The sequence below is a fragment of the Zootoca vivipara genome, chromosome 9 (assembly GCF_963506605.1).
Source record: "Zootoca vivipara chromosome 9, rZooViv1.1, whole genome shotgun sequence".
NCBI lineage: Eukaryota > Metazoa > Chordata > Lepidosauria > Squamata > Lacertidae > Zootoca > Zootoca vivipara.
The window spans coordinates 8,288,796-8,311,265 of record NC_083284.1 but is presented as its reverse complement, the minus strand read 5'-3'; positions in this window follow the sequence as shown (position 1 = coordinate 8,311,265).

Here is a 22,470-nt window from a genome sequence, read left to right as displayed (position 1 = left end):
CTAGCAAGTTCCATTACTTAGCAGAGTGCATTCCGCTTTGCACAGCAGAAAACTAGTTGCAAACTCTTGTGAGTTTCTTAAGACAATACACAATTCAATCTGGCTTGTCCAGATTGAAATATGTTCTAATATTTTCCTGGTAAGACCCCTTTAGGTAAAGGTAAAGGGACCCCTGATCATTAGGTCCAGTCGTGACTGACTCATCTCACATTATTGGCCGAGGGAGCTGGCATACAGCTTCCAGGTCATGTGGCCAGCATGACAAAGCCGCTTCTGGTGAACCAGAGCAGCACACAGAAACGCCGTTTACCTTCCCGCTGGAGTGGTACCTATTTATATACTTGCACTTTGACGTGCTTTCGAACTGCTAGGTTGGCAGGAGCTTAACCCACAGCGCCACCTAGGTCCCAAGACCCCTTTAATCCCTCCTAAAAAACTAAAGACACCTTATAAAACTGCAGGTTATTACAAAAACCCTGCTAATGTTTTTATCTGTTTACACATCATCTGCAAATATTCAATAAAACATTTCCATTCTTTTATAATCTTTTATAATCAAGTTTATTATCTTGATTTCTTATTCTTCCGATAAGTTTCACCATTACTGCATATTTCAAATGTTTTGTATCCATTCTTCCTTTACTAGGACTTCTGCTTCTTTCCATTTTGGGGCAAGTAGAAAAAAAAAATAGTCACCTTCAGTTCAGAGCCTATATGGATATATATATATATATAATAAAGATATGCTTCACTTTTTGCCTGTTTACATTGAATTGCATTTGCCATTAGTGTGCCCATTCCCTCAATTTGCAGAGGTCCTCTGGGAGCCCTTCACAATCAATAATAATAATAATAATAATAATAATATTTATACCCAACCCATCCTTCAGATGTCTTCTAAAAGTCAGATAAATGTTTATTTCCTTGACATCTGATGGGAGGGTGTTCCACAGGGCGGGCGCTACAACCAAGAAGGCCCTCTGCCTGGTTCCCTGTAACTTCGCTTCTGGCATTGAGGGAACCACCAGAAGGCCCCCGGAGCTGCAACTGAGTGTCCGAGCTGAACGATGGGGGTTGTTTTAACAACCCTGAACTATTGAGTATCATCAAGAAACATGACCACCTCATGGCTCACCCCAATGCTAGATTGTTTAATAACAACTTAAAAAGCAAAGTTCCCAACGCCAGTCCTAGGGGCATTCTACTTTCTACAAACTAAATAAGGAATATAGTCTATAGAATTTCTTTTGCTGTAATTGTCAAATGCTTTTGCAGCCCATGCAATACACTCAAGCCTGACAATGAAATGGCTCAAGTGTGTTATCTTTACATAGGCTACTTTATTTTGACTGTAAAAAAAGGTAAACCAATTACAGCCAAGTGAATTGCATTGCTTTTTGTGTTTCTATTCATCCTTTACACGACACTTGGTAAAATAGGAAGAATAAATGATGCTGAGGTTATTTTTCAGCAAAACAGGGTTATTACTGAGTTTAAAATCAATGGAGGACAGGATTGGGACAAACAGCAGCAGCGACACATTCCTTTACTAGTCTGGCTATTGTACTCTAGCAATGTTACCTCAAATCTCAGATCCTTTTTTTTTTAAGCTGGTGGTACTAGGCATTGTAGCTAGGAGAACTTTCAAACAAAAATTTGAAGAAGAAGAAGAAGAAGAAGAAGAAGAAGAAGAAGAAGAAGAAGAAGAAGAAGAAGAAGAAGAGGAGGAGGAGGAGTTTGGATTTGATATCCTGCTTTATCACTACCCGAAGGAGTCTCAAAGCGGCTAACATTCTCCTTTCCCTTCCTCCCCCACAACAAACACTCTGTGAGGTGAGTGAGGCTGAGAGACTTCAGAGAAGTTTGACTAGTCCCAGGCCACCCAGCAGCTGCATGTGGAGGAGCGGAGACGCGAACCCATTCACCAGATTACGAGTCTACCGCTCTTAATCACTACACCACGCTGGCTCTCAGCCAAGAAAGTATTATTTCTGACCTAGAAGTTAAGCCACTGTTTCCCTACCTTTACTAGAAGGCAAAGGCCATTGTGGTTGACAGAAATGAAGCAGAGACAAGGCAAGGATTGTTAATGAACACACCCTTCAGAACTGGCCCTACTGTGAGACACAGTGAAGCACGTGCCTTGGGCAGCAGATACTATTGGGCAGCAGCAGCAGCAGCAGCCTCTCACCCATTTCTCTTCTGACTGTGAGATGTAATCCACTGGGAGCATTCAAATACAACATTCCTTATAATGCTAGAGAAGACATGTGTTCCTGTTCCCTCCTGGCTGCAGCATCCTTCCTTTACATGTGACTAGAGGTGGGCGGGACCTTACCTGTCCAGGTAACAAAAGGACAAGGCATGCTGCCACTCCCTCTCTTTTGCACTTCCTCCTTCATTGGACCAGGTTCTTAGCTAGAAATGCTCTGCTAGCTTCTCAGCTAGCAGTAGCACTGGGATCATTCCTCCAAACAGGATAGATCCACATGTACATATTTGCAACTAAGTCTGCCTTCAGGGATCCAACTGTGAATTGATGTGAGTAAACTTCTTTTATTGACTTTAAATAAGATTGTTGTGTCTTTATTCTTTTAAGAGGGATAAAAGGAAACTTACCAGGAACATACAATTCAATACTGAATTGTATGATAGTGAGAGGCTTACACAAGCCTGCAACCAGCTATATACTGGTTACAGGTAGGTAGCCGTGTTGGTCTGGGTCGAAGTAAAATAAAAAAATTCCTTCAGTAGCACCTTAAAGACCAACTAAGTTTTTATTTTGGTATGAGCTTTCGTGTGCATGCACACTTCTTCAGATAGTATCTGAAGAAGTGTGCATGCACACGAAAGCTCATACCAAAATAAAAACTTAGTCAGCTATATACTGTGCATGTTAGAAGGGGAATGTAAACTCTGCTAAGTAAAGAAACTTGCTTGCACAAGTTAGGAAGGATATTATTATTATTTTTTAAAAAATACCCTCTCCTGCCTCCCTGAACATTCCCACACAGACCCCATAGGTTAGTGCACTCATCCATGCTATCTTCCCCCATAATGCTCTATCTGCAGAGGATATGATGCTTGGAGATGGCCTGAACTGCAACTAAATTTCTCTAGATTGCAGATTAGTAGTTCAAGTATATAAAACAGGAACTGCTGCAATCCTCTGCCCACTTACTTGGGGACTAGCCCCATTGAACTCAATGGAGTTTACCCCTGAAGAGCTAAGCACGGGATTGTGTTGTCATTATTCCTGCAACTGTTGCTTGTTATCAGTCTCAGCTATTGTCAAATAGTCACTGATGGCCCTCTTTTGTCAAACTGTATCTCTGCTGAGATAGGACAGGGTCCCACAACCATTACTTTCAGAAAACAACCAAAGATATTTTCATTTCAACCAGCTTTTCCAGTTGAATGAAATGGTCCCTGCATTAGATATTTATTTTGTATTGTTTAGCTGTATCCCCCCCCCATTTTTAAAAACTTTAGCTGTTTTGTGCTATAATTGTACATCTTGAGATGAATGTAAAAGTCATTATTATTACATACCTTCCAACATTTCTCTGTTGAAAATAGGGACATCCTGTTCTGCATCACAAAGCTTCTCCTGCATTTGATCTCGCTGAACAACTAGATACACATCAACATTGATAACCTTGAGCCAATTGCAACCTCTTCACTGAACCCATCTCATGGGATTGTTGTAAAGAATAAATGTGCAACGGAAGGAGTCGTGCACAACACCTTACAAAGATAAAAGGAATGAAATAAAATTATAGCTGTAAGATGTGTTGAGTCAGGGGAAAAGGTGGTGGTGGTGGAGGAGGAGGAGGACGACAACAACAACAACAACAACAACAACAACAACAACACAGCTGTGAAAATGCTCAGGAACATATCAGAGAATAAATCCTATTGAACTCAGTGGAACTTAGTTCTGAGTAAAAATGCTTAGGATTGCAGTGTAAGGCTCCACATTCTTTACCCAGTTATGTTTTCTGAAACATGGAGGGGAGGAAAAAGGAAAACCAGGACATTCCAGGATCAAATCTGAAACTGGGACAGCTTCTGTAACTCGGTTGGGGGGGGTATGTTATTATTATTGGAGGGTTGTTGTTGTTTAGTCGTTTAGTCGTGTCCGACTCTTCGTGACCCCATGGACCATAGCACGCCAGGCACTCCTGTCTTGCACTGCCTCCCGCAGTTTGGTCAAACTCATGTTCGTAGCTTCGAGAACACTGTCCAACCATCTTGTCCTCTGTCGTCCCCTTCTCCTAGTGCCCTCAATCTTTCCCAACATCAGGGTCTTTTCCAAGGATTCTTCTCTTCTCATGAGGTGGCCAAAGTATTGGAGCCTCAGCTTCACGATCTGTCCTTCCAGGGAGCACTCAGGGCTGATTTCCTTAAGAATGGATAGGTTTGATCTTCTTGCAGTCCATGGGACTCTCAAGAGTCTCCTCCAGCACCATAATTCAAAAGCATCAATTCTTCGGCGATCAGCCTTCTTTATGGTCCAGCTCTCACTTCCATACATCACTACTGGGAATACCATAGCTTTAACTATACGGACCTTTGTCGGCAAGGTGATGTCTCTGCTTTTTAAGATGCTGTCTAGGTTTGTCATTGCTTTTCTCCCAAGAAGCAGGCATCTTTTAATTTCGTGACTGCTGTCACCATCTGCAGTGATCAAGGAGCCCAAGAAAGTAAAATCTCTCACTGCCTCCATTTCTTCCCCTTCTATTTGCCAGGAGGTGATGGGACCAGTGGCCATGATCTTGGTTTTTTTGATGTTGAGCTTCAGACCATATTTTGCGCTCTCCTCTGTCACCCTCATTAAAAGGTTCTTTAATTCCTCCTCACTTTCTGCCATCAAGGTTGTGTCATCTGCATATCTGAGGTTGTTGATATTTCTTCCGGCAATCTTAATTCCGGCTTGGGATTCATCTAGTCCAGCCTTTCGCATGATGAATTGTGCATATAAGTTAAATAAGCAGGGAGACAATATACAACCTTGTCGTACTCCTTTCCCAATTTTGAACCAATCAGTTGTTCCATATCCAGTTCTAACTGTAGCTTCTTGTCCCACATAGAGATTTCTCAGGAGACAGATGAGGTGATCAGGCACTCCCATTTCTTTAAGAACTTGCCAAAGTTTGCTGTGGTCGACACAGTCAAAGGCTTTTGCATAGTCAATGAAGCAGAAGTAGACGTTTTTCTGGAACTCTCTAGCTTTCTCCATAATCCAGCGCATGTTTGCTATTTGGTCTCTGGTTCCTCTGCCCTTTCGAAATCCAGCTTGCACTTCTGGGAGTTCTCGGTCCACATACTGCCTAAGCCTGCCTTGTAGAATTTTAAGCATAACCTTGCTAGCGTGTGAAATGAGCGCAATTGTGCGGTAGTTGGAGCATTCTTTGGCACTGCCCTTCTTTGGAATTGGGATGTAGACTGATCTTCTCCAATCCTCTGGCCATTGCTGTGTTTTCCAAACTTGCTGGCATATTGGGTGTAGCACCTTAACAGCATCATCTTTTAAAATTTTAAATAGTTCAGCTGGAATATCATCACTTCCACTGGCCTTGTTATTAGCAGTGCTTTCTAAGGCCCATTTGACTTCACTCTCCAAGATGTCTGGCTCAAGGTCAGCAGCCACACTACCTGGGGTGTACGAGACCTCCATATCTTTCTGGTATAATTCCTCTGTGTATTCCTGCCACCTCTTCTTGATGTCTTCTGCTTCTGTTAGGTCCTTACCACTTTTGTCCTTGATTATGGTAATCTTTGTACGAAATGTTCCTTTCATATCTCCAATTTTCTTGAACAGATCTCTGGTTTTCCCCATTCTATTGTTTTCCTCTATTTCTTTGCATTGCTCATTTAAGAAGACCCTCTTGTCTCTCCTTGCTGTTTTTTGGAAATCTGCATTCAGTTTCCTGTATCTTTCCCTATCTCCCTTGCATTTTGCTTGCCTCCTCTCCTCCGCTATTTGTAAGGCCTCGTTGGACAGCCATTTTGCTTTCTTGCATTCCCTTTTCCTTGGGATGGTTTTTGTTGCTGCCTCCTGTATAATGTTACGAGCCTCCATCCATAGTTCTTCAGGCACTCTGTCCACCAAATCTAAATCCTTAAACCTGTTCCTCACTTCCACTGTGTATTCATAAGGGATTTGATTCAGATTGTATCTTACGGGCCCAGTGGTTTTTCCTACTTTCTTCAGTTTAAGCTGGAATTTTGCTATAAGAAGCTGATGATCTGAGTTACAGTCAGCTCCAGGTCTTGTTTTTGCTGACTGTATAGAGCTTCTCCATCTTTGGCTGCAGAGAATATAATCAATCTGATTTCGATGCTGCCCATTTGGTGATATCCATGTGTAGAGTCGTCTCTTGTGTTGTTGGAAGAGAGTGTTTGTGATGACCAGCTTGTTCTCTTGACAGAACTCTATTAGCCTTTGCCCTGCTTCATTTTGAACTCCAAGGCCAAACTTGCCAGTTGTTCCTTTTATCTCTTGATTCCCTACTTTAGCATTCCAATCCCCTGTAATGAGAAGAACATCCTTCTTTAGTGTCATTTCTATAAGGTGTTGTAGGTCTTCATAGAATTGGTCAATTTCACTTTCTTCAGCACCGGTAGTTGGTGCATAAACTTGGATTACCGTGATGTTAAAAGGTCTGCCTTGGATTCGTATCAAGATCATTCTGTCATTTTTGAGATTGCATCCCATTGCAGCTTTTGCTACTCTTTTGTTGACTATGAGGGCCACTCCATTTCTACTACAGGATTCTTGCCCACAGTAGTAGATATGATAGTCACCCGAACTGAATTCGCCCATTCCCTTCCATTTTAGTTCACTGATGCCCAGGATGTCGATATTTATTCTTGTCATCTCATTTTTGACCACATCCAGCTTACCTCCATTCATGGTTCTTACATTCCAGGTTCCTATGCAATATTTTTCTTTACAGCATCGGACTTTCCTTTCGCTTCCAGGCATATCCGCAACTGAGCGTCCTTTCGGCTTTGGCCCAGCCGCTTCATCAGCTCTGAATCTACTTGTACTTGTCCTCCGCTCTTCCTCAGTAGCATGTTGGACGCCTTCCGACCTGAGGGGCTCATCTTCCAGCGTCATAACTTTTATATGCCTGTTGTCTTTGTCCATGGAGTTTTCTTGGCAGGGATACTGGAGTGGCTTGCCAGTTCCTTCTCCAGGTGGATCACGTTTAGTCAAAACTCTCCACTATGACCTGTCCATCTTGGGTGGCCCTGCATGGCATAGCTCATAGCTTCTCTGAGTTATTCAAGCCCCTTCGCCACGACAAGGCATTGATCCATGAAGGGGTCATACCCTATTGGAGGGTATGTTGTTATTATTGGAGGGTATGTTGTTGTTGTTGTTGTTGTTGTTGTTGTTGTTGTTGTTACTGAAATATTAACAACAACAATGAGAAAGCTAGCCTCAGAAACCAGAATGTCATTTTCAACACCCATTCCTCATCTGCATTGTTGTTTTTCCACCATAGCTGCTATTTTTTTAAAAAAATAAAATAAAAAAAAATCTGCAAATCCACGAATACCGTTTTCATTTTATTGTGATCTTTACCCCTGTTGGATTTCGGTGATTGCATCCACTGGAGTAAGAGAACATCTTTGAAGAAAATGCACAGAGAGTTGCCTGCAAACTCAAAACATATTATTTTAATAAACATCTGTATATGCCAATTTATATTCTTTCTCCTAAATTATGTATTATTTTAGTTTGGTCAGTAAATGCTAAAGAAAAGCTTACAGCCTCAAATATTTATGATGCATGTAAAATATTGATAGGAAGTCTTAAGTGAATTAAAATAAGCAAATGTATTTATGGTATCCTTGCCATCCACAAAGGTTCTGTCCCAGAGAAGCTGGGCTGATTTAATGAAGGATCTTGCATTACTAATGATGCAGTCCTATGCAGATTTACCTGGGAACAATCCCATTGAATTCATAGGGACTTACTTCCAAGTAAACATGGAGACAATCTGGCTACAAAGCTATAATTCTTTTCCAATTTATTTGGAGTAAACAAATGTTTATTTATTTTAAAATAGGAAGAAGTCTCAAGGGTGGGCTTATGGATATATTTGCCTCTTCATTCCTCCCCCCACCCCCACTCCCACTCCCGTCTGATTCCAGTTTACCAATGGCCTTTCTGGAAAGCAGAATGACTAACTATATGTGCAGGAAAGTTATGCCATCAAATCTAGTTTATGTTTTCAATATTTCCTCCAAACTCAGAAGTAGGCAGGTTAATAAAATTGGCCCTAGTAACCTTACACCCATGAAATAACATCATGGAAAAATGTTTTGATTTGAAAATATTTGTTTTGACTGAACTTTGGAGAACATTTTAAAATCTGTTCATTCTATTTTCAAAAATGTATTATTCTCTCTCTCTCTCTCTCTCTCTCTCTCTCTCTCTCTCTATATATATATATATATATTAAATGAAAGTAAAAGAATTTAAGTATAACCCTGACCATTTCTACTCAGAGAAACATGAGAAGTGCCTGCTGGATCTGGCCAATAGCCCATCCAGTCAGGCAACCTGGTCAAACAGATGTCTGTAGGAAGCATGCACACAGGATCTGAGCACAACTGCAGACTCTCCATCCTGCGGTTTCCAGCAACTGGCATATTGCCTCCAGGAGCGGAGGTGGAACATAAACATCATAGTTGGTAGCCATCAATAGTGCTCTCCTCCTTTAAAGCCATCCAAGTTGGCAGGCAACCCCTGCCTCTCGGGGGAGTGAGTGCCGTAGTTTAACTATGTGTTCTGTGAATAACTTACTTGTTTTGTCAGTCTTGATCCCCCTGGCCTATCCAGGAAAGGCTGGGAAAAGACTCCTGTATGAAACTCTGGAGAGCTGCTTGGAGTGTGTGTAGATCAGGGGTATCCATTGTGGTGCTCTCCAGATACTATTGTACTATATCTCCCATCATCTCCAGCCAGCAGGGCCAATGAATAGGTTTTGGGAGTTGTTGTCCAACCACACCTGGAGGGCACTTTGTTCGCTACCCGGAAGTAGACAATAAAGAGTTAGGCACACAAGTGGTTTGATTCAGATTAAGTTAGCTTCCTATGTCCTGATATCTACGTTGGTGGGAGGTTTTCTGACTTAACCTGGGTGTAGCCACTTTTAAGTCCATTTTGAGCAACAGCCAGACTTTATAATAATAATATAATAATAATTTATTATGTATACCCCGCCCATCTGGCTGGGTTTCCCCAGCCACTCTGGGTGGCTTCCAGCAGAAATATTAAAATACAATAATGTATTAAACAATAAAAGCTTCCCTAAACAGGGCTGCCTTCAGATGTCCTCTAACAGTCTGGTAGTTGTTTTTCTCTTTGACATCTGGTGGGAGGGTGTTTCACAGGGCGGGTGCCACTACCGAGAAGGCCCTCTGCCTGGTTCCCTGTAACTTGGCTTTTCGTAGCAAGGGAACTGCCAGAAGGCCCTCGGTGCTGGACCTCAGTGTCCGGGCAGAATGATGGAAATGGAGACACTCCTTCAGGTATACTGGACTGAGGCCATTTAGGGCTTTAAAGGTCAGCACCAACACTTTGAATTGTGCTTGGAAACATACTGGGAGCCAATGTAGGTCTTTCAAGACTGGTGTTATGTGGTCTTGGCGGCTGCTCCCACTCACCAGTCTAGCTGCCGCATTCTGGATTAGTTGTAGTTTCCGGGTCACCTTCAAAGGTAGCCCCACGTAGAGTGCATTGCAATAGTCCAAGCGAGAGATAACTAGAGCATGCGGACCATTCGCGACTCTCTCTACCTACCTTCTCATTTTTCAATATGCCCTATTCCTATCCCACTTGCTTGTCTATCTGTCTGCACTTTTCACCTGGCATTTGATGGACCTCTTGGCCCCGAATGTGTACAGCAAGGTGCCTCTGGCACTGGGGATACCCCACATCTCTCCATGCAACTTTCACCCCCACCCTGCAAATCCTTACTCTTCCCAGGGCCTGTTAGGGAGACATTTCAGTGGGTGCTGTGCTTGGGGGGGGGCATTTGTAAGCATGCAAAAACCTCTTTGAATTAATCAAAACCACCAAATAACAAAAGCTTATAGAATGAGACCTTAGGCTCCATAAATGCTCACCCTCATTAGCCAGACTGGTGATAGGACATCTAAAGTGGGAATTGCCAATTTGTAGAAACCGCAATGAGAAACAAGACGGCAGCCAATTAAATGTGAATTCTTCAACATTGTTAACTCAAAGGTCACTCGGCTCTTTTTTGGGAGTCATAAATGGAGGATTCGCTACTAATTAGCCACGTTGCCTCGGCTTGCTCATCCTGGCCTTAACGAGCACAAGCGTCCAGTGACTTTAAAATGGCATCTCTTGCCGGGAAGATGAAAGGCAATGGGAAATGGTTGTTGTTTGAGAAATGCAAGGACAGGGTTGGGTTATTGAGGAATTTGACCCCTATAACATGAAATACAACATGACTCAGGCAGTGTTAAGCCCTTCTAAACCCCATTGATTTAAGTGGGAATGTTAAGCACATGCTTCATCCTCTTGCGCTGGAAACACTGGGAATGGAAGACAGAAATCCTGAGCACATGTACTAGGGAGCAAGCTGCTCTGATCACATGGTGACTTACTTGCATTTAAGCATGCATTCTACTGCACTGTAAAGAAGGCTTTCCACACCTAATGCACACACCCATATCCAAGTCTACTTCTAGCATCCTTCTCTGTGCGCTGATGGCAAGAATTTTGGTGTGACATGTGTGTAGGTCCTATTATTACTGCATAATATGCCCCAGGCAGTGGAAGGCCCTATTGATCACCCTTTTATGGTGAAATGTAAGTTGACTCAACCGGGTGGCAAATCAGCCTACAGGGTTTCATTTCGAACTGGTTAGTGCTTGCTAACATCAAGTATCAGTCCTACAAACCCACATTACCTCCTTGCCTTTGGACCTATAGGTATATAGGCCTCAGGAGATGATAAAGTAAGAATGTGTTGCTTTTTTTGGGGGGGGGGATCCATTCCTCTCTCTCAAATAGGTAGATATAATGGGTTTTTTGAAGGATCATTCTGATATCACATATGCAGGTCCAAGACCAGCACATTTATCCAATGAGCTTCTACACAACTGCTGTGGATCTCTAGATTTCTGAAAGAGAACTTTCAATTACAAGGGAATGTTCTCTGCATAGTTTGGGGTTGTCAAATTCCCACCTATAATTCATAATGGAAACCCTCCCACCACCAATTCATCACTTGCCCCAACCTGTCTCCACTTACAGCCCTGGCTGAGAAATGGACTCTTTGTCCTCCCTACCTCTCAAAAAATTGTAAAACAATGTTGACTGAATACCTTAAATTATTCTGTCACCCTCACCATCTGTCTATGATAATATGTATATTGGCTAGCATAAGACATCACTGCCCAGTTGGCTACTGGTATACTTGTCTTCTGCCATCTCAGTGCATATGCAGACAATTAACTTCCAGTAGGGTGAGCAGATGCTTTTGAATTATGGTGCTGGAGGAAACTCTTGAGAGTCCAATGGGCTGCAAGAAGATCAAACCTATCCATTCTGAAGGAAAACAGCCCTGAGTGCTCAGTGGAAGGACAGAGCCTGAAGCTGAGGCTCCAATACTTTGGCCACCTCATGAGAAGAGAAGACTCCCTGGAAAAGACCCTGGTGTTGGGAAAGATTGAGGGCACAAGGAGAAGGGAACGACAGAGGATGAGATGGCTGGACAGCTACTGGTACTAACATGAATTTGACCAAACCATGGGAGGCAGTGGAAGACAGGAGTGCCTGGCATGCTCTGTTTCATGGGGTCATGAAGAGTCGGACACAACTAAATGACTAAACAACAAATGTGAGCAGAAGTGATCTTCGTCTGTCCTTCTGCAACTCCAGTGGCACCCACAGTTTGATGTCCAAGTTGAACTCCATAGTCTCTGGCTTCCACACTGCTACTAAGACAGGAGTTGCTGGAGGTGGTTTCCTGCTGGTTGAATGTGCCAAGTTAAACTCAGATCTCCAACTGCTGGCTGGTGATTTAATTGAAATCAATGGTTCACTGTCTTATTTATTCAACACATTCATGCATAATAATACTTCTAAGTCCATTGTATTCTTTTTAATTGCTAACATTATTTTCTGCTGGTTAGATGGCTTGTTGCAACTGGACCACATAAAAATCTGCCTTACACTGAAACAGAGGACCTGTCCACCTAGTTCTGTATTGTTTTCACTGGCTGGCGGCAGCTATCCAGGATTTTAGGCAATAGGCATTCCCAGTCTCACCTGGAAACATCAGGGATTGAAACTGCGACCTTCTGCATGTAAACCAGATGTTCTCCCCCCAGGATCTATAATGGGACCCTGCAGATGTTGACAGATTACAACCGCTTGGATGTGTTTTTCAGAGTTTCAGGGACTGGCAGAGCTCTGAAGTGTGTGTGGTGGTGGCAGGGGACCAGGAAGTGTGACCCAGGAGAGGGGGGGCATCCATTTATGGGGCTTGGTGGCACCCCATAAAGCAGGAGCCAAGCCAGAGAGAGGAGGAAGAATCAGGGCAGTCCAAGATGGAGGAAGGTGCACAGGATGTGACAGAGGAAGAATAAATGATCTGGGCAAGGGAAGGGCCAGCGAACTGCCCATCTTCCCCTGTCCTGCTGTCTCCAAGAACCAGGAGGGGCTTGAAGAGGGAAGAGCAGTGATGACTTCCATGCAAGAGAAGTCTCATATTGTGGGCATGCAACCTGCCAGATGAGGATATATAAGCCAGAGGGGGGAGGGCCCCCACTGTTGCTGCAACTGCTTTGAAGGGTCAAGACTTGTGGACAGCTGCCTAGAGGCTAGAAGACTGTGTGTGTGTGTATGTGTGTGTGTGTATCTGGCATATTGTGGGAGCTGCTGTAAATGCTTCTCTTGTCAATAAAGAGTTAACTCATGGACATGTGCCTTACTTACCTGGGGTGGCAGTCCGGGACTCAGAGTTTGGCAGCTGCCCTAGGTGGTTTTTTATCTGGAGGGATGCTTTGGGCTTCTTGAGCTTGGGGTTCTTCATCTCTGATCTAGAGCTAATACCAGGCTAGAAAGACCTCCACACACATAGGCAGGGATGTTTTGCTCTATAATAAAGGCACATTGGGAAGGCCTATTTATCACATTTTGGGGATTCCTATGAGAACAAGGTGATTATTATTTTTTATTTTAAAAAAACTTTTTGCTATCATGATCCCACAAGCCTGCTCTGAGGCACCAGGACCTAGGAGCTGCATAACTATTGAAAAAAAGAAATGAAACAAAACACTCTGGCATGTTCAAGCTTTTCTTTCTTTTTTCCTTTTTCTAAAAGCTTATCTTTGATTAGGGCCCTCCTAGCATTCTCTTCTCCCTTTCCAGAGAAAGTATAATAAATTAATTCAATTAATTTAAATCTCATGGTATTCCCAGGCCCAATAATGATAATAATAATCCAAAAATGAGGTCTAAAGGGTCTCCACCGTGAATTCTCATGAATGCGAAAAAAGCCAACGTTCAGCTTTTATGCCTTTTTCAGCTCAAAACACTCCCTGAACGTTACCATGTAATTAAAGCAAGCCCTTGATGTTTCAGAGAACTCCAACATCATATAACTTTCCTGGGCTCTTTGCACTGTGGGATCGCAGCTTAGCAGTCTACTCATCTTCCTTGTCTCACTGCCCCTGCTTGTGCTGTAGCTTTCTTTTTTTAAAAAAAGTATTTATTAAAGATTTTTTCAAACAACAAAAACATACAAAAATACAAAACACAAAAAGAAAATACAAAACACAAAAAATACAAAAATACAAAAACAAAAATTCTAATTTATAACCCTTATTTCTAATCTATTGACCTCCTCATTCCACCTCCTTCTGCGATTCTTTACATATCATCCTTAGTAAACTCTAAATCTTATATAAACTCTAATTATTACTTTAATATTACCTTATTTCTCTATCTTTTACATCTTATCCTTTTATACTCTATATCTTACTTCTTAATTAAATTATCATTATCTTCTAACAATACTTATTTCACACCATTGTATTATCTACAACCTCTTTGTATCTCCCTCACTTCCACTGATTCTAATCTATCATACACTTATTCTTTAAATAAATATTAAATTTCTTCCAATCTTCTTCCACTGCTGCTTCACTCCGATCCTGGAGTCTCCCAGTCAACTCAGACAGTTCCATAAATTCTATCAGCTTCTTCTGCCATTCATCCACTGTTGGTAGTTCATTCTTCCAATTCTTTGCAAGTAGAATCCTTGCTGTAGCTTTCAAGGTCCTTTAGAGACCCACCAAAATGCAAGATGCCTAAATGTTCTCATTCCATCTCAGTCTTGCTGCTGCAGTTGTTTTATTTCAACTTGACTGTACTTTTGCAGGGTGGGATGGGGCAAAAAAGAGAGGGGGTCATTTTAGATCCAATTTAAGTTATTCTAATGATAGCCATGTGTCAACTGGGCACGTCAGATGACAATTTCACTGTTAATACTGTCCAGATCAAGGAAAGTAATAGTTCCACTCTATTCTGCCTTGGTCAAACCACCCCTGGAGTGTTTTGTCCAGTTCTGGGCGTCATAATTTAAGAAGGATTTTGACAAGCTGGAACATGTTCAGAGGAGGGCAACCAAGATGATCAAGGGCCTGGAAACCAAGCCTGATAATGAACCGTTGGGAGAGTTAGGTATGCTTAGCCTGAATAAAAGGAGACAGAGAGATGATATGAAAGCCATCTTCAAATATCTAAGGGGCAGTCACATGGAAAAGAAGAAGAATAATAATTTGGATTTGATACCCTGCTTTATCACTACCCTAAGGAGTCTCAAAGCGACTAACAATCTCCTTTCCCTTCCTCTCCCACAACAAACACTCTGTGAGGTGAGTGAGGCTAAGAGACTTCAGAGAAGTGTGACTAGCCGAAGGTCACCCAGCAGCTGCATGTGGAGGAGCAGGGAATCAAACCCAGTTCACCAGATTATGAGTCTACTGCTCTTAACCACTACACCACACTGGGAGCAAGCCTGTCTTCTGCTGCTCTGGAGGGTAAGACCCAAACCAATGGCTTCAAATGACAAGAAAGGGGATTCCAACTAAACACCAGGAACAACTCTCTGATGGTAAGAGTTGCTTGACAGTGGAACCAACTCTTTTTGAGCATCCCTTCACTGGATGTTTTTAAGCAGGTGTTGGATGTTCATCTGCCTTGGATGCTTTAGTTGAGATTCCTGCATTGCAGGGGGTTGGACTAGATGACTCTAAGTGTCCCTACCAACTCTACAGCTGTATGATTTTATTATTCTAATTAGAGACTCACTGTTCTCATTAGAAACCCCTTCAAAGCCATTGTCTTAATTCATCATGTGGTTGTACTCAATATTCTATCCTTAAATTCCAGACCCAAAAAATTCCACCCATCAATTCTTGCCTCACTGCGGGGAAAGCTCCATTTTTCTGCTGACTGACTGCACCAGCACAATCTAAGTTGGGCTTGGATGACAATAGACGACCTAGAAATCTGCAGCTGGTGGGATACCACTTATACTGGCCTTGATAGTAACCACACCATGGGATGGGGAGAAGTGTCTGGGAAAAGATAATTTTGTTGAGGCATGAGCAGCTCACGGTGTGGACTGAGTCCACCTTTTCAGAGGACAGTCTGAAAGGCTGTCAGAAGACAGTCCTCTGTTTGATGAAGCTGTTTGCTTGAAGAATAGCTATGTCCAAATCTCCAGTTTAAAGCTAAAGAACCCTACAGTGAGAAGAGAGATCCCTTGAAGAGGCCCATCACCAGGAACTGGACAGCAGACTGAACATGTGTACAAGGCACCTGACCACAATCCTCCCCACTATTTAAATTACAGTAAAAATGAATTAGATTTTCTATATTAGCATATGTAGGCGGTGGTTGTTTCCTTTTTGCAAATCTGTGTCCCCTTTCGTCCTCTTTTTAGGTGCTGCTGAAATGTCCACCTTAATCTGGATCCAAGCCAGACTTGTTTAACCATTATTCTGTCCCTCCAGGTCTTCTTTTTCATGCTATTTATAGTGCTGGAGCAGATTAATGATACATCATCTCTGCCCTTTCAGAAACAGATTGATGGTGCCCATCCCTTGGTAACACCAGTCACCAGCCTTTGCTTCCATTAGAGTGCTATTTTTGTAACTCCATGCTCTATTTGATGTGCTGTTCCACAGCATTAAAGCGGTATATCCAACTGCCCAATTTGTCTTTTCACCAGCTCTTGAAGAAATGGAAGGTTTGGAGCTTGGATATCCCCCTTTCTTCCTTCAGTGCCATCAGATGCTTTTGTACCTCCAATGAAGAAAGACTTCTTCAACTCCTAGTAAGCATTCTACTTGCAGCTTAACTCAAGATGAAAGTTGGAAGAGTAAGGATGAGAGCACAGCATTATTACTGTCACTTATTATTATTATTATTATTATTATTATTATTATTATTATTATTTCAGAGTAGTTCACAACATGGAACATTAAAATGCAAAATCTAAGAAATCAACACGATTAAGTACATTCAAAACTCCATAAAACAAGCAGGATGCATTCCATAATCACTACGTAAAAGACGTAATACAGACCAAAGTGAATTTGGGTGTGTTAAACAAGTCATAGACTTGTAGACTTGGAAGGGACCACAAGGGTCATCTAGTCTGACCAAGGGTCATCTAGTCTAATCATTTACCCACAACCCTGAGTCTCATGCTCTACCAACTGAGCTATCCCAGATGGTTACCTAAGGGAAAACCTTGCCCCATATATCTCTGCCTGGCAACTGTACTCATCAGCAGGGGCACTGGTAAGAATTCTACATGCCCCAAAGATGTGCTTAGCTTGGACAAGAAACCGGGCTTTTAGTGTTGCAGCTTCAGCCCTCTAGCATCTGTGACTAGCTAAAATTAGACAAGCACCTGGGATCTTGGGCATGAAAATGGGATGCTCTACCACCGGGATACAGTCCTTCCTGTGTTTGGGGGGGGGGGAGAGAGCTAGTACCGTACCTTCATGCCCTGCTTGTCAGCTTCCCAGTGGCACCTGAGAAGCCACTCTGAGAACAGAATGCTTGGCTAAGCAGGCCTCTAATTTGATCATATTGGGGGTACATGTCACCCTGAGGTCGTTGGAGGAATTAACTCAAGGAAAGTAACATTTTGAAGGGTACTCTTGGCTGGCATATGTGAGCCACAGGAGGATGCAATAGAAATTTAAGGTACAGAAGCTCATGCAGTTATGTGTTTTAGATTTGACTGTTAAAAGGTCTTAAAATCTAATGAAATCATTAGGCTAAGGAAGGTAGGCGAGTGTGTGATCCTTCATCTTAGCCCAGTTTCTCTCATTCCAGTTATGGATATTATAACTGCCAAGTTGTTTTGAACAGCCAGAACACTCGCCTGGCAATTTACATCAGCGGCAAACAACTTGGATAGCTTTCTTAGATGCAAAATGCTTTTTGATGGGGAAAACATCTGTAAAGATTGCTTCTCTGATTGCAAAACCCTCTGGAACCCACCCCCTTCCTCCTATAGCTATGTGAGTTATTTTACTGGGAAAGTAGCTGTTTTCATCTTGGTTCAAAGAAGCCCCCTCTCCCACCAAGGCCGTGCTGGAATAGCCACATATTCCTAAGAATTAAAATGTGGCAGGAACCTAGCTCAGTGTATCTCTTCCGAAAAACTGGTCAGTGTAGACCAGTGTTTTTCAACCTTTTTTGGGCAAAGGCACACTTGTTTCATGAAAAAAATCACGAGGCACACCACCATTAGAAAATGTTAAAAAAATTAACTCTGTGCCTATATTGACTATATATAAATCGAATTTTTCAATTTTTCCCACGGCACACCAGGCGACATCTCGCGGCACACTAGTGTGCCGCGGAACAGTGGTTGAAAAACACTGGTGTAGACAATACTAAGCTAGATGGACCAGAGATCTCATTTGGTATAAGTCAGCCACTTATGTTTCTGTGCTGTTCCTAACCCCACACCCATTGAAATTCTAAGGCATCCTGCAAATTGTTATTATTTGTTATTATTGATTCCATTTCTATCCTGCCCTTTCTCCCAAAGGAGCTTATTTCCTCCTGAAATGAGGCAGAGCAATGGAAGCCTCTTTCTGGTTGAGAATAAAACTTCTAAGAAATAGCAGGACACGTTTCAAGAACGTGGGGTAAGGCTGCTGAACCAGGACAGTGCCCTTCTAGTCCAGGATCCTGACCCCACAGTGGCCAACCAGATGCCCACGAGAATCCTGTAAGCTGGACCTGAGCAAAGCAGCACTCTGCTAAGCTGTGATTCCAAGCAATGGGTATTCAGAGGCATGATATCTCTGACAGTGGAGGTAGAACATAGTTATCATGACTACAAGCCATGGGTAGTGCTTGGGCAAAAACTAGTCAATTCCGGTGAGTGGAAGTTCTCCAGAGTCTCAGGCAGAGATGGAATCATAGAATCATAGAACTGAACAGTTGGAAGGGACCCAAAATACATCTCCTTCAACCCCCTGCAATGCAGGAATCACAGCTAAAGCATCCATGACTGGTGCCCATCCAAACTCTGCTTATAAACTCCCAAAGAAGGAGAAGCTACAACCTCCCGAGGGAGCCCATTGCACTGTTGAACAGCTCTTACTGTCAGAAGGTTCTTACTGATGTTTAGTCAGAATCTTCTTTCTTTTATTTTGAAGCCAATGGCACTAGTCCTACCCTCCAGAGCAGGAGAAAACAGAGCAGGAGTAGATCTTGCACACCACTAGCTATCTAAACCCTTTTATTTGAAGAGAACAAGAGGTTTTTCCACAGACAAGGCATGTTATCTACTGATGATTAGATTTGGACTGAGTGAACTTATGTCGAGGGCTGGAACTGGTCTGCAGACCATCTGTTGGCCACCTCTGCACAAGGAGATCATCCATGATCCCTTCTAAGAAGAAATGAAATATTGGTTATGCTTCTTATCTAGGATGAATAAGCTTGAACCCGATTCTTCCTTGTCACTTTTACTAAAATCTATCAAAGGAATTAGCAGCATTTTCATTCCTAACCTTCATAGCAGTAGACCTGTGCGTGTGTATTCTTCATGGCTAGCAAACATCTTCAAAACTTTTTTTTTTGTCGACTCACCCATCTCAATACAAAAATCCTCTAAAGGACATTGTTGATGAATGTTTGGAAGTTTGAGCCAATCTACCTCCCAACAGCTCTCCTGAGAGGCTGGGACATTAATATTAGCATGTTCTTGCAACCCACAAGCACCTCAGTGTCACCATTTATCTTATTTACTTCCACTGACTAAAATGTCAAGCTGATACAGTGGCTCTAAGTCACTCAGGAGGACTCACAGCAAAGTGCAAATTCCAAACTGGGGACAGCGAGCTCCCAAGAGAGCTGAGCCAAGCATTTATTCACTGAATCCTGCAACCTTCCCATTTGCCTGTGAATTGTTCGTGAAGAGACTGCAAAGAGCCCTCAAACATTATGGATCATCTGCATTTGCTCAGGGCGATCAACGCTTGCAGAAGACCAGCTATAGCACATTTTGCTTTGGAAGGGAAAATGATGACATTTCTCTTCTTGTTTCAGCGTGCAATTGCTTCTGATCCTGACCTTCAGGTCAAATGGTTCTTTTCAAGTTGCAGGAATAAACATCAGCAGACTTGATTCCTTGGTATGTAGGAGGATTCTGACAAAAATGGTGAAGGAAGCAGAAATTTATGCAGTTCACACGTTCTTCTGAGATCAGGAGCAGAAATCAGTTGCACAAATAAAATGGATATTCATTCAAAATATTGTTATTGGTTTTTCAAGCCTACAAATGATGCATAAGCAATTACTTTTCTTTACATTGTTTTGGGATTTTCCTTTACATCTTTCCACCTTCCCAGGCATGTTTGGTGAGGAAACAAAGAAAGGTCTTCTCAGAGACTGCTTCCAGACTGTGGAACACCCTTACAAAGGAGGCTAGGCTAGTTTCCTCTCTGCTTCCATTTCATCCACAGGCAAAGACTCTTTTGTTCCAACAGGCTAGGAAAAAGGTAAAGGGACCCCTGACAGTTAAGTCCAGTCATGGACGGCTCTGGGGTTGCCGCCCCATCTCGCTTTACTGGCCTAGGGAGTCGGCGTACAACTTCAGGGTCATGTGGCCAGCATGACTGAAACGTTGTTTACCTTCCCACCGGAGTGGTACCTATTTATCTACATGCACTTTTATATGCTTTCAAACTGCTAGGTTGGCAGGAGCTGGGACTGAGCAACGGGAGCTCAACCCATCGTGGGGATTTGAACCACTGACCTTCTGATCGACAAGCCCTAGGCTCTGTGGTTTAACCCACAGCGCCACCCGCATCCCATTTGTGTTATCTCTGAACAGGGAACACTCCTGTAAATTAGGAATTCAAGCTTGGAAGTTAGAGTGATTCAGCATTAAACTGCTGTCAGACTTAGGAGAGTGGTGAGGCCCTGAATTTCTGACAGGCTACATATAATGATGACATGAAGGACCAATTGTTCCAGGCCACTATACCTCTTTGAGATACAAAATGTCTTCCGACGTTTCCACTACAACTGGGTGTGGAATTCTGCTCAATCACATCTTTCTTCCTGGCCTCTGTTTTGTATAGTTGACAGCTCCTTGCCTCATAACATAACAAGTATGATTTCTTTGCACCAATCAAATGTGGATTAAAAACAACAACCCATAAAAAACATTCTGAGGTGGATGGGTGTGACTGTGTAGTTAATTATAGTTTGCTTTGTTATTAACTACTTGTCCATGAATATACATAAGCCTAAATAGTCCATTACGGTTTAATTATACAGCCATTAGATGGGGGAAATTGCTAATGAAAGCAGCTATGGCAAAAAAGTCTATAATTTGCAGGGGGGACCCACAACACATGCAAAACACACACTATAGATATTTTCAAATATCTTAGCAAAACTGATGACTCCTCAAGGATTTTGGCATTCCAATTAATAGCTTTTGTACCTTATCAGCCCTTTAATTATGCAGAATTATGAGCGTGCAGCCATTGGGAAGCCATTTATGTATCATTTTAACTGAGATGGCTTGTTATACACTGCAAAGTGGGCATTTTTTTTCTTACACCTGAGCTCATTCTCCACCATCTGGGGTTTTCTTTAGCTGTAAACTTTAAAAAATTCATTAACCTTCAGAGTAGGAGTTTTAGAGCTCAGCCTCCCTTCTGTTGCCTTAATGGCTAATTACCTGATACATTTGCTCTCCTTATCCTTTCTGAAACATTTTGAGCAATCTGATGTGCTGCTGTCAACAAAATCTCAGCATTCTAAATTGATTCACCAAGATTTGGCATTTTAACTTTAGGCTGACTGTACTGAATCATTCCAGCAAATAGGCGGCAAAGAAATCATCAAGATCAGGGGCAGTCAATGTAGTGCATTCCAAATACTGTTGGACATTAAAGGAAATATAATTTAATGAAAAAGTGGTGTTATGAACCATCATTGCCAGAACAAGATGACACCTGATTGCCTCTCTAAACACTCCTTTTTCTGGACATTTGGCTATAACTTTTGATAGAATACAGATAATTGAACAAACTTTGTCGCATATCATTCATCATTAAATTATCTTTCGAATGATATATAATTTTATGGTATTACAGTGGTACCTCGCAAGACAAATGTCCTGCAAGATTAATTTTTCGCAAGACGAATGTGTCTTGCGATCTGATTGTGAAAAAATTCATCTTGCGAATCACGGTTTCCCATAGGAATGCATTGAAATTGAATTAATGCGATCCTATGGGCAAAAAAGAAAAAGAAATTTCAATGCATTTCTATGGGAAACCACGATTCGCAAGACAATTTTTTCGCAAAACTAATTGACTCGTGGTACGAATTAAATTCGTCTTGCGAGGTACAACTGTACTCCAAAGGAAACCTCAGAAACACACTTTTCCCAAAATGTTTACACAATTTTGGCCACTAGTGTACAATGCCCATCATCATTGAACATTGGCCATGCATGGTCAGGGAAGTCAAGTGGCTTGATAGAGCTAAAAATTTGTAAAAATAAATATGATGTTATAATAATGTTAAAAATGGAACATTAATGAAAATATTTATTTTAAAAAAAGAACATTGGTCATGCTGGGTGGACCTGATGGGAGTTGTTGGGGTCCATTCACATCTGGAGGACACTGAGTTGGCTAACCCTGATTCTGGAGGTTCTGGTGGATGCTCAAATAAAGGCTATATAATCTTTCAAGGCAGCTGGTGGTTCTTTAGCCTAGTGGCACTGAGGTGGCAAACCTGGGTCTGAGGCAATGGTGGCTGGTGCCCATTGGGACCAAGAGGGCAGAAGGCCAACAGTTGGTAAGGCCAATGATAGGTGGAGCCAGTTAAATCTACTCACCGAG